The sequence below is a fragment of the Setaria italica genome, chromosome VII, assembly GCF_000263155.2.
Source record: "Setaria italica strain Yugu1 chromosome VII, Setaria_italica_v2.0, whole genome shotgun sequence".
Classification (NCBI taxonomy): Eukaryota; Viridiplantae; Streptophyta; class Magnoliopsida; order Poales; family Poaceae; genus Setaria; species Setaria italica.
The window spans coordinates 3,922,647-3,933,916 of record NC_028456.1 but is presented as its reverse complement, the minus strand read 5'-3'; the positions used below and the strand labels follow the sequence as shown (position 1 = coordinate 3,933,916).

Sequence of the window (11,270 nt, the reverse complement as noted above, 5' to 3'; positions counted from 1 at the left end):
ATTTGTGTGCGTCTGCCCAGTCCATTTTGTTTGGCTTGTGGTTGTGTATGCTTGAAACTAAAATAAGAGGGCGCATTTTGGTTGTGTTTGCTTGCTCAAAGACTCACTGAAGGAGAAGCTTGTGCAGTGTGATCATATACAGCAATGAAAAATGGCTTGGTTTGATTACATGGGCCTTCGGTATTATGTTTGACATCTGTCATCCAGCAATTTCGTAGTGTACATATCCATCTATCAATGAGTTTGAAATGCACAAGTTTAGAATCAGAATGTTGTCGAGACAAATAACTTTGCTTTGTTCTTTCCTGTTGATGGGCTGGTAAGACAGAATTATGTGTACACAAGGTTCAGATAACTTGTATGTCAACGAACTTTCCTTCTGTGATCACTTGATCAGTTAAAGGCAGTGCAATAATTTGAACAGTTTTTGCACTGCCAGCAATGATTTCTGGTCCATTCGATCTCATCTTTACATATTTGCACCAATCCTGACAGAACAGATGATGTTCCAGGCAAATCACACGGTTAAACACAGGCGCCATGGACACATAAGCCTAGATTTGTGAACAGAACACTGTTTCTGTTCAGCTACTTTTCTGGTTTGGCCATTGCTCACTCGAATTTGGTGTTGACCTATACATGAACGTAGCTTAAAAGTAATTTCTTTACCTCCATAATTATTCAAAAGACCTCTATGCTGCAATAACAATTGCAATGTCACAGGATAGAGTATCTCCCCAATGATAAACAGCAACAACGAATCCGTAGACACTTGCACTTCATCTTGCAAGGGAGTGTAATTGCTGGACAAATGTGACACATTCAGATGGCTAACATCACTGGTCCATTGTACACACAGAATGAAAGAAGGTATTCATCAATACAAGAGTTCTTTTCTTGAAACACCAATCCAAACTTCAGAAATACATCTCAATTGCCACACAAATGCTAAGTTCAATGTTTTCAACATCACAACCACAATTTAACTCCACAACTTCTCTAACTGAATCTGTAACGGAAATCGTTGGGCCGAGCGGTAGAATATCATCATACCACTGGGCTCATATGGGCTGAAAAACCGTCTTGGTCCATTCGGACAGACGAGCCCAATCTGAGACCGCCTCTGTGTGCGAAACTGTAGCCGTGCCGCTCGAGGTGCGAAGCAAGCGGCGGCGGCGGACGGGCTCTCGGTGGAGCCGCAGCCCCCCTGAAGAAGCTGAGCCTCCGGTCGCTGAAGCGCTCGCTGGACCTCTTCGCCCCTGCTCACGCCCTCTTCGCGCCCGAAGTCGAGAGGTAACCTCGCTTGCCTATCACCCCCCTTCCCGAGCCGCAAAACGACCCTAGCGGGGACTCTGACTGCGTATTCTCCTGATCTCTCGCTGGTGCGGTGGTAGGGCAGCAAGAGGATTCGTGCCGGGAGCAAGGTGAGGGCAGTGTACGGCGCGGTGAAGGACCTGGCACCGGAGATGGGGCACGGAGGGCAGGGCAAGGGAGCAGCGGCGCCGTCGTCGACGGCGTTGGCATTGCCAGGTTAGTTTCGCTCCTCTCTTCTTCCTTGTTCTCATAGAAATCACCTCTTCGTTTGCTCTTCATAGAAGAAATCTTCCTACATCTATTGAAACGATTGCTCTGCAGTAGTAGGATTTCGTGATGATTGATTGTCGATTGCTTAAAAAATGCCAGAAATAGTGCTTGTCGTCATCTTGAGAAAATTTTAGTTCGTTTTTCCTCCTAAGACTACATGCACATGGCTGCAAATTACATACGAGCAAAAACCAACAAACTAGATTGTCCATGGAAATTCCCAGCCATTCTGCTCATTCTCCTGAAGACTTTCTGAAGTTAAGAGTCCACATTCCCTGTCATCGTATCTAAATAACATTCATCTACTTTTTTGTATATAGGAGCCGAGCAAACTGCAGAGAGTAGCTTTGAATTTGCAGGGTTGACGTTTCTAGCTAAGCGTCTTACGTAAATTGAGTATTTGCTCACTGGATTCGATGAGTAGCTCCCAACTGAAATCAGTGTGCAACCACCCTTTAGAATTTCGACCCACCGTCCCACCCTGATGGTTTGAGGTGAAAAATCCAACTCAGGAAAATCGCAGTCTGTTTGTGCTTACTAGCAATTGTGTACAATTTCTTTGGCATTCTATTTTACCTGGGCTTGCAACTATCACGTAGGCACACAAGACACAGAAGATGCTCACAGAGAAGGCAATAGCAATGCCATTGTCCCTGCGCCACTAATGCTACCAAAAGCACCGTAAGTATATCCATTTTCTCTTGCCTGTTGCTGCTGTTAACTAGTTTACACTGTTATTTTTATTCGCTGACTTTTTGTTTTTACTTTTCTTCAGTGAATCTACAATACCTGCCAAAAATACAACTCTATCAATTCCTGGATCATCTGACAGGTTTGTTCACCTTTTTCTTCTCTTCTGATGCTTACTGGCTATTATGCTCTATAGCACTGTATCACTAATGTTTTGTGAATGTTGTATGTTTTGCATTAACAGTACCATTTATCTTATGTTTTGTTAGTACCAAAGAAAGAAGAGAGATCCATGCACCTTAATCCTCAGTCCTAACCTGCGAGAAATGTGCTAGCAGTTATGGTGCATTGATTTGTATGTCAAATTTCCTTGCTTGCATCCAGATTAATATTGGATACAGACATGCATTCGATATGTATTGGTGATGTGTCGTATTTTAAATTCCTTATACTCCCTGCTATGTTCAAATAAAAAAAAACACAACAGAGTGCCCATATTGAAGCCTGACCCATGTAGTTGCTCCTTAACTATATGCCATTGCGTTCCTTGATCTAATTTAGCAGCTTGGTATGTTGTTTCAGATTGTGTTTTCCAAAAATATGTCATGCCTTCTTTTTTATTTTCTTAGTGTGTGTGTGTGTGTGTGTGTGTGTGTGTGTGTGTGTATAAATGTACCCATATTGTTGCATCACAATTCACAAGAATATAATCAAGGCCCCTAGACTTCTGACCACTTATGCTTTTTGATGCAACAGTTTTATATTTTCTAGATAATTGTGGATTATTTGATTTGTTGATATGCCTTTCAGTTTCTCTACATCTGCCCTGATGGAAAGGATATGAAGTAGATGGCCACGTTCTACATGGCATGCTCCTTGGAAGAACTATCGGGTATCTTTCAAAATCAACTGCAGCCATCCATAGTTTATTACCTAATAGGTTTGGCACAAAAGTGATAAGTTTGCGCAAAATCAATTTCAATTTGTTTGGTTATGGGAAATTCTATCCAAGTCCATGCATGTTTTTCTGCCATTCCCCACCCTAAACCACTATGTATGGCTGCCGGCCAAATGCATTCACCCTCCATGTTCTTAGGCATGTGTGGTTTGGAGTAGGTGGTGTATTTGGTTCCCAATGAAAAAATAAAATATTTTCCTTTCTGTTCTTCAAACCTGTTAGAGGCAAACGGCTGGGTCGATTGGGCCTATTGGGCTGGTTAGACAGTATGGTCCATTAGGGTTAGGGCTCGAGGTCTTATTTAAAGGTCAAGTAAGCCTCTCTATATAATGAGAGATGGTGTATGAATCATAGGCAAAGCAATGAAGAGAAATCAATCTAGTCCCAGTCCCCAGTTTGTCACCCCAATCTATGTCAATTCCCAGTCTAAGCAGTCTCCACCGCCTAACTATCCTCGCAGTGGGCTGGGCTGATTTCCCGTAACAAAACCTGCCTTAATGGTTCCTCTTAATTTATGCAGGTCATCAGTGGTCACTTAGGATGGGTACGCTTTATTGCCTTCGACCCTGGAAACGAGTGGTTCTGTACAGGTTCTGCTGATAGGACAATAAAGGTGAGCTCCACTGCACGGAGCATATTTTTTTTCCTCTTCTATTTACATTCTCCTTCTGAAAATTTAATTTATATTGCTCCATCTAATAGGGTACTTGTTGTAAACCTTGCTGTAGATGTACTATAAGTTGACAAACTGGATCCAGCCAGGAACCAGATCTCAGCTTGAAACCAGAAAAACACTGAACAAACTGCCAGCTTCCAAGTTTCTCAGATGTTTACAAATATGATATTTTGGTCATTTTATAGAGCCTTCTAAAACCTATTTGGGGAATTGTTAAAGGGTGAAACCAGGCTGTAAAGATTATCCAGAACCAGGCTGGTTCCCAGTGCTTTCTGAATCCTGACTCCCAAGAGATCTGGAAAATGGCGCTTGTGTATTAACCGTTTCTTCTAGCTATGTCCATTATCTCAGTTTCATCTAGTTGTCAGTATTTTATTTATTTGAAGAACGACTTCAAAATTCAATGCTAATTTTGCTGCATGCAGTAGTTTTTATTTTTGCATCTAGCTAGAACAACTACTGTGAACCCATCTCCCCCATCTTATATGCTCTTATGTTAAGCCAATGATCCAACCTGTCAATCTGCTTTATCCTGTATACTTCACTCATTCATCCTGTGACTCATGTCTTGCTGTAGATATGGGATCTTGCATCAGGAACACTGAAGCTGACACTGACTGGCCATATTGAACAAGTTCGCGGTAAGTTTCTCTTCTAACAGGAGTAACACCCCTGCACTGCATTTTCCTTCCCCAATTTGAAATTTTGTGATTGATATCGATTTGATACCATGATATAGGACTTGCTGTCAGCCAAAGGCATACTTACTTATTTTCTGCTGGTGATGAAAAACAAGTAAAATGTTGGGATCTTGAACAAAACAAGGTCAGTTTTTTTTTAAATTCTATTTTAATTCATGTGACATATTGATATCTTATCCCTGTGCCATGTAGGTTATTAGATCTTACCATGGGCATCTGAGTGGTGTTTACTGCCTAGCTCTTCATCCAAACAATTGATATCTTACTGACTGGGGGTCGTGATTCAGTTTGCAGGGTATGAGATCACCTCCGCCAATTGCCATTACAAAATATCTGATTGTATACTGTGCTCTAAGATTGTTTTGGTTTTATTTGCACTATGTACAGGTGTGGGACATCAGAACAAAAGAACAGGTTTCTGCTTTAACAGGTCACGACCCCCTATAATCTAGTGATGTTCTCTTAATCTCTTATTTGGTGCCATTCCTATATAATTACCCACATTATATGTTAATTAATCGGATGTGTTTGAGGCAGTCTAGGCTAGGTCAAGTTTGATAAGAAACAATGAATGAACGATCTTGATACAGCTCGGATGTCATCATCGGTGTTACAATTTAGGTTAAACTATTTTAAATATATTGTGCTTTGTAAAGAAATTTCTGGCCTATCACGCATGTAGAAAGGTAGGATTGCGTGGAATGAATTGATTGATTAGGGTTGTACAGATGGGGCATTACATATAGGCAGCCCTTGAGGTAGTTTTAGGAAGGCCTACAATCAAGGGATGCCGATCCTAATCAAACCTATAACCAAGGCAAGGCTGACTCAACCGGCCTGATCCTGGCGTGGTAGTCACACCAGGTACACACGCATACATAGCACACATATATGTCTAACACCCCCCCGCAGTCTGATCGTTGGCTGGGTGGACGTTCAGGCTAGACCGGAACTCCGTGAAGACTGAAGAGGGCAGGCCTTTGGTGAAGATGTCGGCGTACTGTGAGGTCGTCGGGACATGCAGAACGCGGACTTCACCGGTGGCCACGCGCTCCCGAACAAAATGTAGATCGATCTCCACATGTTTGGTGCGCTGGTGCTGAACGGGGTTGGAAGACATGTACATAGTGTTGATGTTGTCGCAGTATACCAGAGCAGTGCGATGCAAAGGGGCGTGTAGCTCAGTGAGGAGCTGGCGCAGCCAGGTAATCTCAGCGACGGCGTTGGCAACTGCATGGTACTCGGCCTCGGCACTAGAGCGGGAGACTGTATTCTGACGCTTGGAAGACCAGGAGACCAAGTTATTGCCCAGGAAGACTGCATAACCAGAGGTGGATTTGCGGGTGTCCGGACAACCTGCCCAATCTGCATCAAAGTAGACCAAGAGCTCGGTCTGCACAGAGGGACGCACAAGGAGGCCCAAATCGAGTGTACCACGCACATAGCGCAGGATGCGCTTCAGAGCCGCGAGATGGGAGTCTCGTGGAGCGTGCATGTGAAGGCATATCTGCTAGACAACATAGGAGATGTCCGGGCGAGTGAAGGTCAGGTATTGAAGGGCGCTAGCCAAACTCCTGTAGTCAGACGCATTTGCAGTAGATAGGAGATGACCTGCACTAGCGGACAGCTTGGGGTTGGTGTCAACCGGTGTCTGACAGGGCTTGCAGTCAGCTATTCCTACATGATCTAGGATCTTGACCATGAACTGGCGCTGAGAGAGCAACATACCATCACCAGAGCGCTGAACCCGCATCCCAAGGAAGTGGTGTAACTTGCTGAGGTCCTTCATCGAAAATTCCCGCTGCAGAGCCTCAATGGTGCGGCGGAGGAGGGTCGACGAGGATGCCATGAGGACAATATCATCCACATTTAGGAGGAGGTAAACTGTGTCGGAGCCACAGTGAAACATGAAGAGAGATGTATTTGTCCGTGCCTCAACAAAACCGAGCTGCTGCAGGTATGTGGAGAAGCGACTATACCAGGCACGTGGGGCTTGCTTGAGGCCATAGAGGGAGCGATTAAGCTTGCAGACGTATCAAGGATGAGTGGAGTCCTCAAAACCATCTGGTTGTGCACAATAGACAGTCTCGAACAAAGTGCCATGAAGGCATTCTTCACATCAAGCTGGTGGATAGGCCACTGATGAGAGAGAGCCAACGAAAGCACTGTGCGGATGGTGGCGGGCTTCACAACTGGGCTGAAAGTCTCGGAGAAGTCAACACCAGGGTGCTGTGTAAATCCTTGAAGAACCCAACGTGCTTTGTAGCGCTCCAGAGACCTGTCTGCATGAAACTTGTGCTTAAAGATCCACTTCCCAGTAACAATGTTGCTGCCAGAAGGCCGAGGAACGAGATCCCAAGTGTGGTTGGATAGCAGAGCGTCATATTCTTCTTGCATGGCCTGGCGCCAGTTTGGGTCAGCAAGAGCCCCACGATAAGTTCGAGGAACCGGCGAGACAGACGATGAGTGCAACAAGGCAGGCTGCCGAAAGCCCAACTTGCCACGAGTCGTCATAGAGTGCTGGTTGGTGACGGGGCGGACCAGAATGGCGCCGGGAGGCAGAGGAGCCGGTGCCTCCGGCTGTGTCGACGTCGGTGCTGGAGGCCGCGGGCGATGTGAGTAGACCAGCAGCGGGAGGGAGGCGGCAGGCTCCTCGTGGTGCACGGGACTCGCGGATGCGAGCCTCGGCGGCGTCGCGGTCCCGGGCGGCGGCGGCGGCCTCCTCTTCGGCAACGATGGCGCGCGCCAGGGCGGCGTCACGCGCGGCCCTGCGCAGGGCGCGCGTCGTCCGGGTGATGAGTAGCGTCGGCAGTGGCGGCGCCGTTGGCTGCGGCGGAGGCGGAGGGATCGGCGGGCAGGGAGCCGGCCAAGGATCGCGCAAGGGCGTGGGGCGCGGATGTCGCGCAAAGAGGCTCGTCGCGCGGGGGCGCGGTCTCGCGCAGGCAGCGCCGGAGGGCGCGCTAGAGAGCAGAAGAAAAGGAATCGGGTGTAACCCGGACTCCTGATACCATGTAGAAAGGTAGGATTGCGTGGAATGAATTGATTGATTAGGGTTGTACAGATGGGGCAGTACATATAGGCAGCCCTTGAGGTAGTTTTAGGAAGGCCTACAATCAAGGGATGCCGATCCTAATCAAACCTATAACCAAGGCAAGGCTGACTCAGCCGGCCTGATCCTGGCGTGGTAGTCACGCCAGGTACACACGCATACATAGCACACATATATGTCTAACAACGCACTATCTACATTATTTATCTGTGCCCTCCTAATTACTCATCAAAATTTTAATTCCTTACTTTCTCGTCTCAGGACCCACAAGTTGTCACTGGCTCCCATGACACAACTATCAAATTCTGGGATCTTGTAGCTGGTAATTTACCTATCAAATTCAACAATGTTTGTTAGATTTTTTCTGCATCTGTTTCCATTACAGTTGTTTCCTTCTGCAGGGAGGACTATGTGTACCCTCACACACCATAAGAAATCAGCTCGGGCTATGGCACTTAATCCAAAAGAGTTAGTTTGTACCCATGATTTCACTTTTCATATTATCAATAATGTTGTAGACCTTTTAAATATAAAAAAATGTTTAGACATTTGCAGTAACATGATATCTCTTTTGTAGGAAAGCATTTGCATCAGCATCAGCAGGCAACATAAAGAAGTTTAGTCTACCCAAAGGGGAATTTCTGCACAACATGCTGTGAGTCTTTCATATTTTTATTTGTGTTGTTTTGTTCACATGGTCACTCAGAACAGTATACTTGTTGTATGCTAACCGCTACTCAATTGATATTCGTAATACATACAGTAGTTCGAGGGGGGAATAATGCATACGGTATGGCGATGTCAGATGGAAATGCCTTTTTAAATATCAATAATTGTAGGATTGTGTGCCAAAAGCTAAGAAACTTGGGGTTTTTTTTTCTCCTAAAATTTACACCCTTTATATATATATGCTTACTGGGAAAAACTCTTTATCTTATTTACATAACTTCAGATTATTGTCTAACTATTTGGTGATTGGTGAATTTGAATATCCACATGATTTCAACAGTAAGTTGAGATCAATGTTCAACATGGCCACATGTATTGTACCTAATTGACAATATCAATCTGAACTGCTCAAGTTCCTAATAATTTCAGTTGCTGAAAATTCACTAATTAACTTGGCAAAGGTGTCCCAATGGCATCTCGCCTGTGTAGTAGGCAGTCTAATAACCTTGACTAACAAATTTTATCACCCAAACCAGCTGCATTACTTAGGATTTGATCAATAAAAAGTCTAAAACCAATGGTGGTTCTGGACTTAATAGAATTGGTTCCATGTTGCATACTATCTTTTGCAAATATCACTTCTGTCAGTACTTGCCATTGTAATTTCTCCTTACAGGCTAACTTCTGGTTACATGCTACCGACACATCTCATCTTTTTTTTAAGGTCCCAACAGAAAACTATCATAAATTCAATGGCTATAAATGAGTATGGTGTCTTGGCAACTGGAGGTATGTACTGTAAACGTTGTCATGTTTTTTGCAATTTCTTAACTGGAGACCTCCCTCCACAGATTTTTACCCATCTGATTAAAAATACGTCATATTGGACAGACATGCACGGTTAAACTTGCGAAACTCCAACCATCGCTATGTTTGGAAATACATAGATTGTGTATAAATGTCTTGAAAAGTTTTCAAAAATATTATACTTTTCTTGGGTTGTATAATGTAACACCCAAATTTTTTAGAGAATTCAAATTCATTAATATTTGCTCAAATTAGGGTGTCATTTAAATTCCTAGGCATTTAATTTCACTTTCTCTAAAATTTAATTAATTCATCATAGGAGTTTATTGTGCATTCATGCTGGAGCATAATTTTTGGTTGCTTGAGTTTGAATCAAATTTGAATTTCAAATTCAAATTCACTTTTCAAAACCTTTTCCCTTTATTTTTTTCTTTTCCTTCTTCTCGTGGGCCGCATTCCCCTTTCTCCTCTTTCTTTTTCTTTCTTTCGGCCCAGCTGCGCAGCAGCTCCTCCGGCCTATTCCTCTTGGTCGGCCCGCGAAGCTTTCCCCCCTCCGCTTTTCTTGCGCCGGCCCGTGAAGCTCCTCACCGGCCCAGCTCCCCTCACCCGCGCGGCCCACCACTTCGCCTTCCTCCGCCGGCCCACGAAGCCGCGCCAGCCCGTCTCCCGCCGTAGCCACCAACAAGTGGGACCCCCCGTCATCTCCCACCTCCGGTCGGGACTCCTCCCGCAACAGCCGTGCCGCCATCTCCGCAACCGTCTCGCCCCCGCTCCGATTCCGTCGGGCATTAGAACCCGGGGCCACCTCTATCTCCAAGCCATCCGCCCCTATTTAAGCTGCCGCCCTTCCCTTGGCCTCGAGCACCTGCGCCAGCAGCACCCGAAACCCTAGCGCCCGAGCTCCAGCGCCGCCGCTCTTTCTCCGCCGCTAGCCGCCGCCAAAAGGTGAGTGCCGCCGCGCCGTGGCTCCCGCCAAGGCCCTAAACGGGTTCACCGTGTCCCCCGCTCTCTTCCCGTGCAATCCCCGCGCCAAACCGAGCCCCGGAGCGCCGTTTCGGCCTACTCCGGCGACCCCGCCGCCGCTTGCCGTCCGCCGCCGTCTGCTGCCGCCGCCGCGATGTCATCGTCAACCGTGGCCGTCGGATCTAAATCCGACAGCCGATAGCGAGTCAATCAGACCGCGTAACAGTCAACCGCGCCGCGCCGTGTCACTTTTTCTCTTAAGCCCTCGCCTTTGCCGCAAATCAACCCACGGTCCAGATCGCGTTGAAAAATAATTACAGATCTGCCCTCGCACTTTTCGGTTTAAACCCTGAGTTTCTCTAAAATCAACCCGCCGTCCGTTTTGGAGTTTTTCGCGTTAAACCTTCGGTTTATACGCGTAATTACGTATAAGCCCCCGGTTTTTCGCAGTTTGGCTCTAGAAGTTTTGTTTTTCTCGCAGAAAAGCCCCTGGATCTTGTTTTAATCATATCTTTTGCATCTTAGCTCTGTTTTTCGCGTTCTTTATATCCACGTGTTTGTTTTAAAGCGTAGATCAACTTTACAAGCTTGTTTTCTCTGTTTAATTGTGATTGGTGTACTGTTTCTTACTTTTTGCCCATGTTTGCTTGTATGTGCTCGTGTGACGCGTGTAGACGTTCAGCAGTTCGAGCGATTTGAAGACCAAGCCTTCGAGGAGTACGAACAGCAGGAGCAAGGCAAAGAAGGCAAGTCATGTCCTTGATCACTACTTTTCCGTCCTATACACCTTTACTTTCTCGTACTCAACATTTATGCTATGCACATGTTAAGATTAAATTGATGGGTCCCATTTAAGGTTCGCCTAGATTGAAATTACCTTTGCCTTGACCAACCGGGTTTACTTTTATGTTGAGTAGCTCATGCTTAGTGCTTACTTGGTATGGTGGTTTAACTGAACACAATGTTTAATCTTGCTTTACTTCTATTATACCTTTCATTAATACAAGATCATTATTGTTTAATCGGAACATGGAGAACGACCCAGGAAAACAGTGCTACCACAAGACTAAGGGGGTGTTTGGGAGGAGGGGGCTAAACTTTAACCCTGTCACATCGGATGTTCGGATACTCATTAGGAGGACTAAACATATTTTATTTATTAATTTAGTTTGC

General features: G+C 45.5%; 1 pseudogene; it reads left to right on the top strand.

The window, feature by feature from the left end:
• The first annotated feature begins 826 nt into the window (after positions 1-826).
• Positions 827-11,270, top strand: part of LOC101763467 — a 15,881-nt pseudogene continuing 5,437 nt past the window's right edge.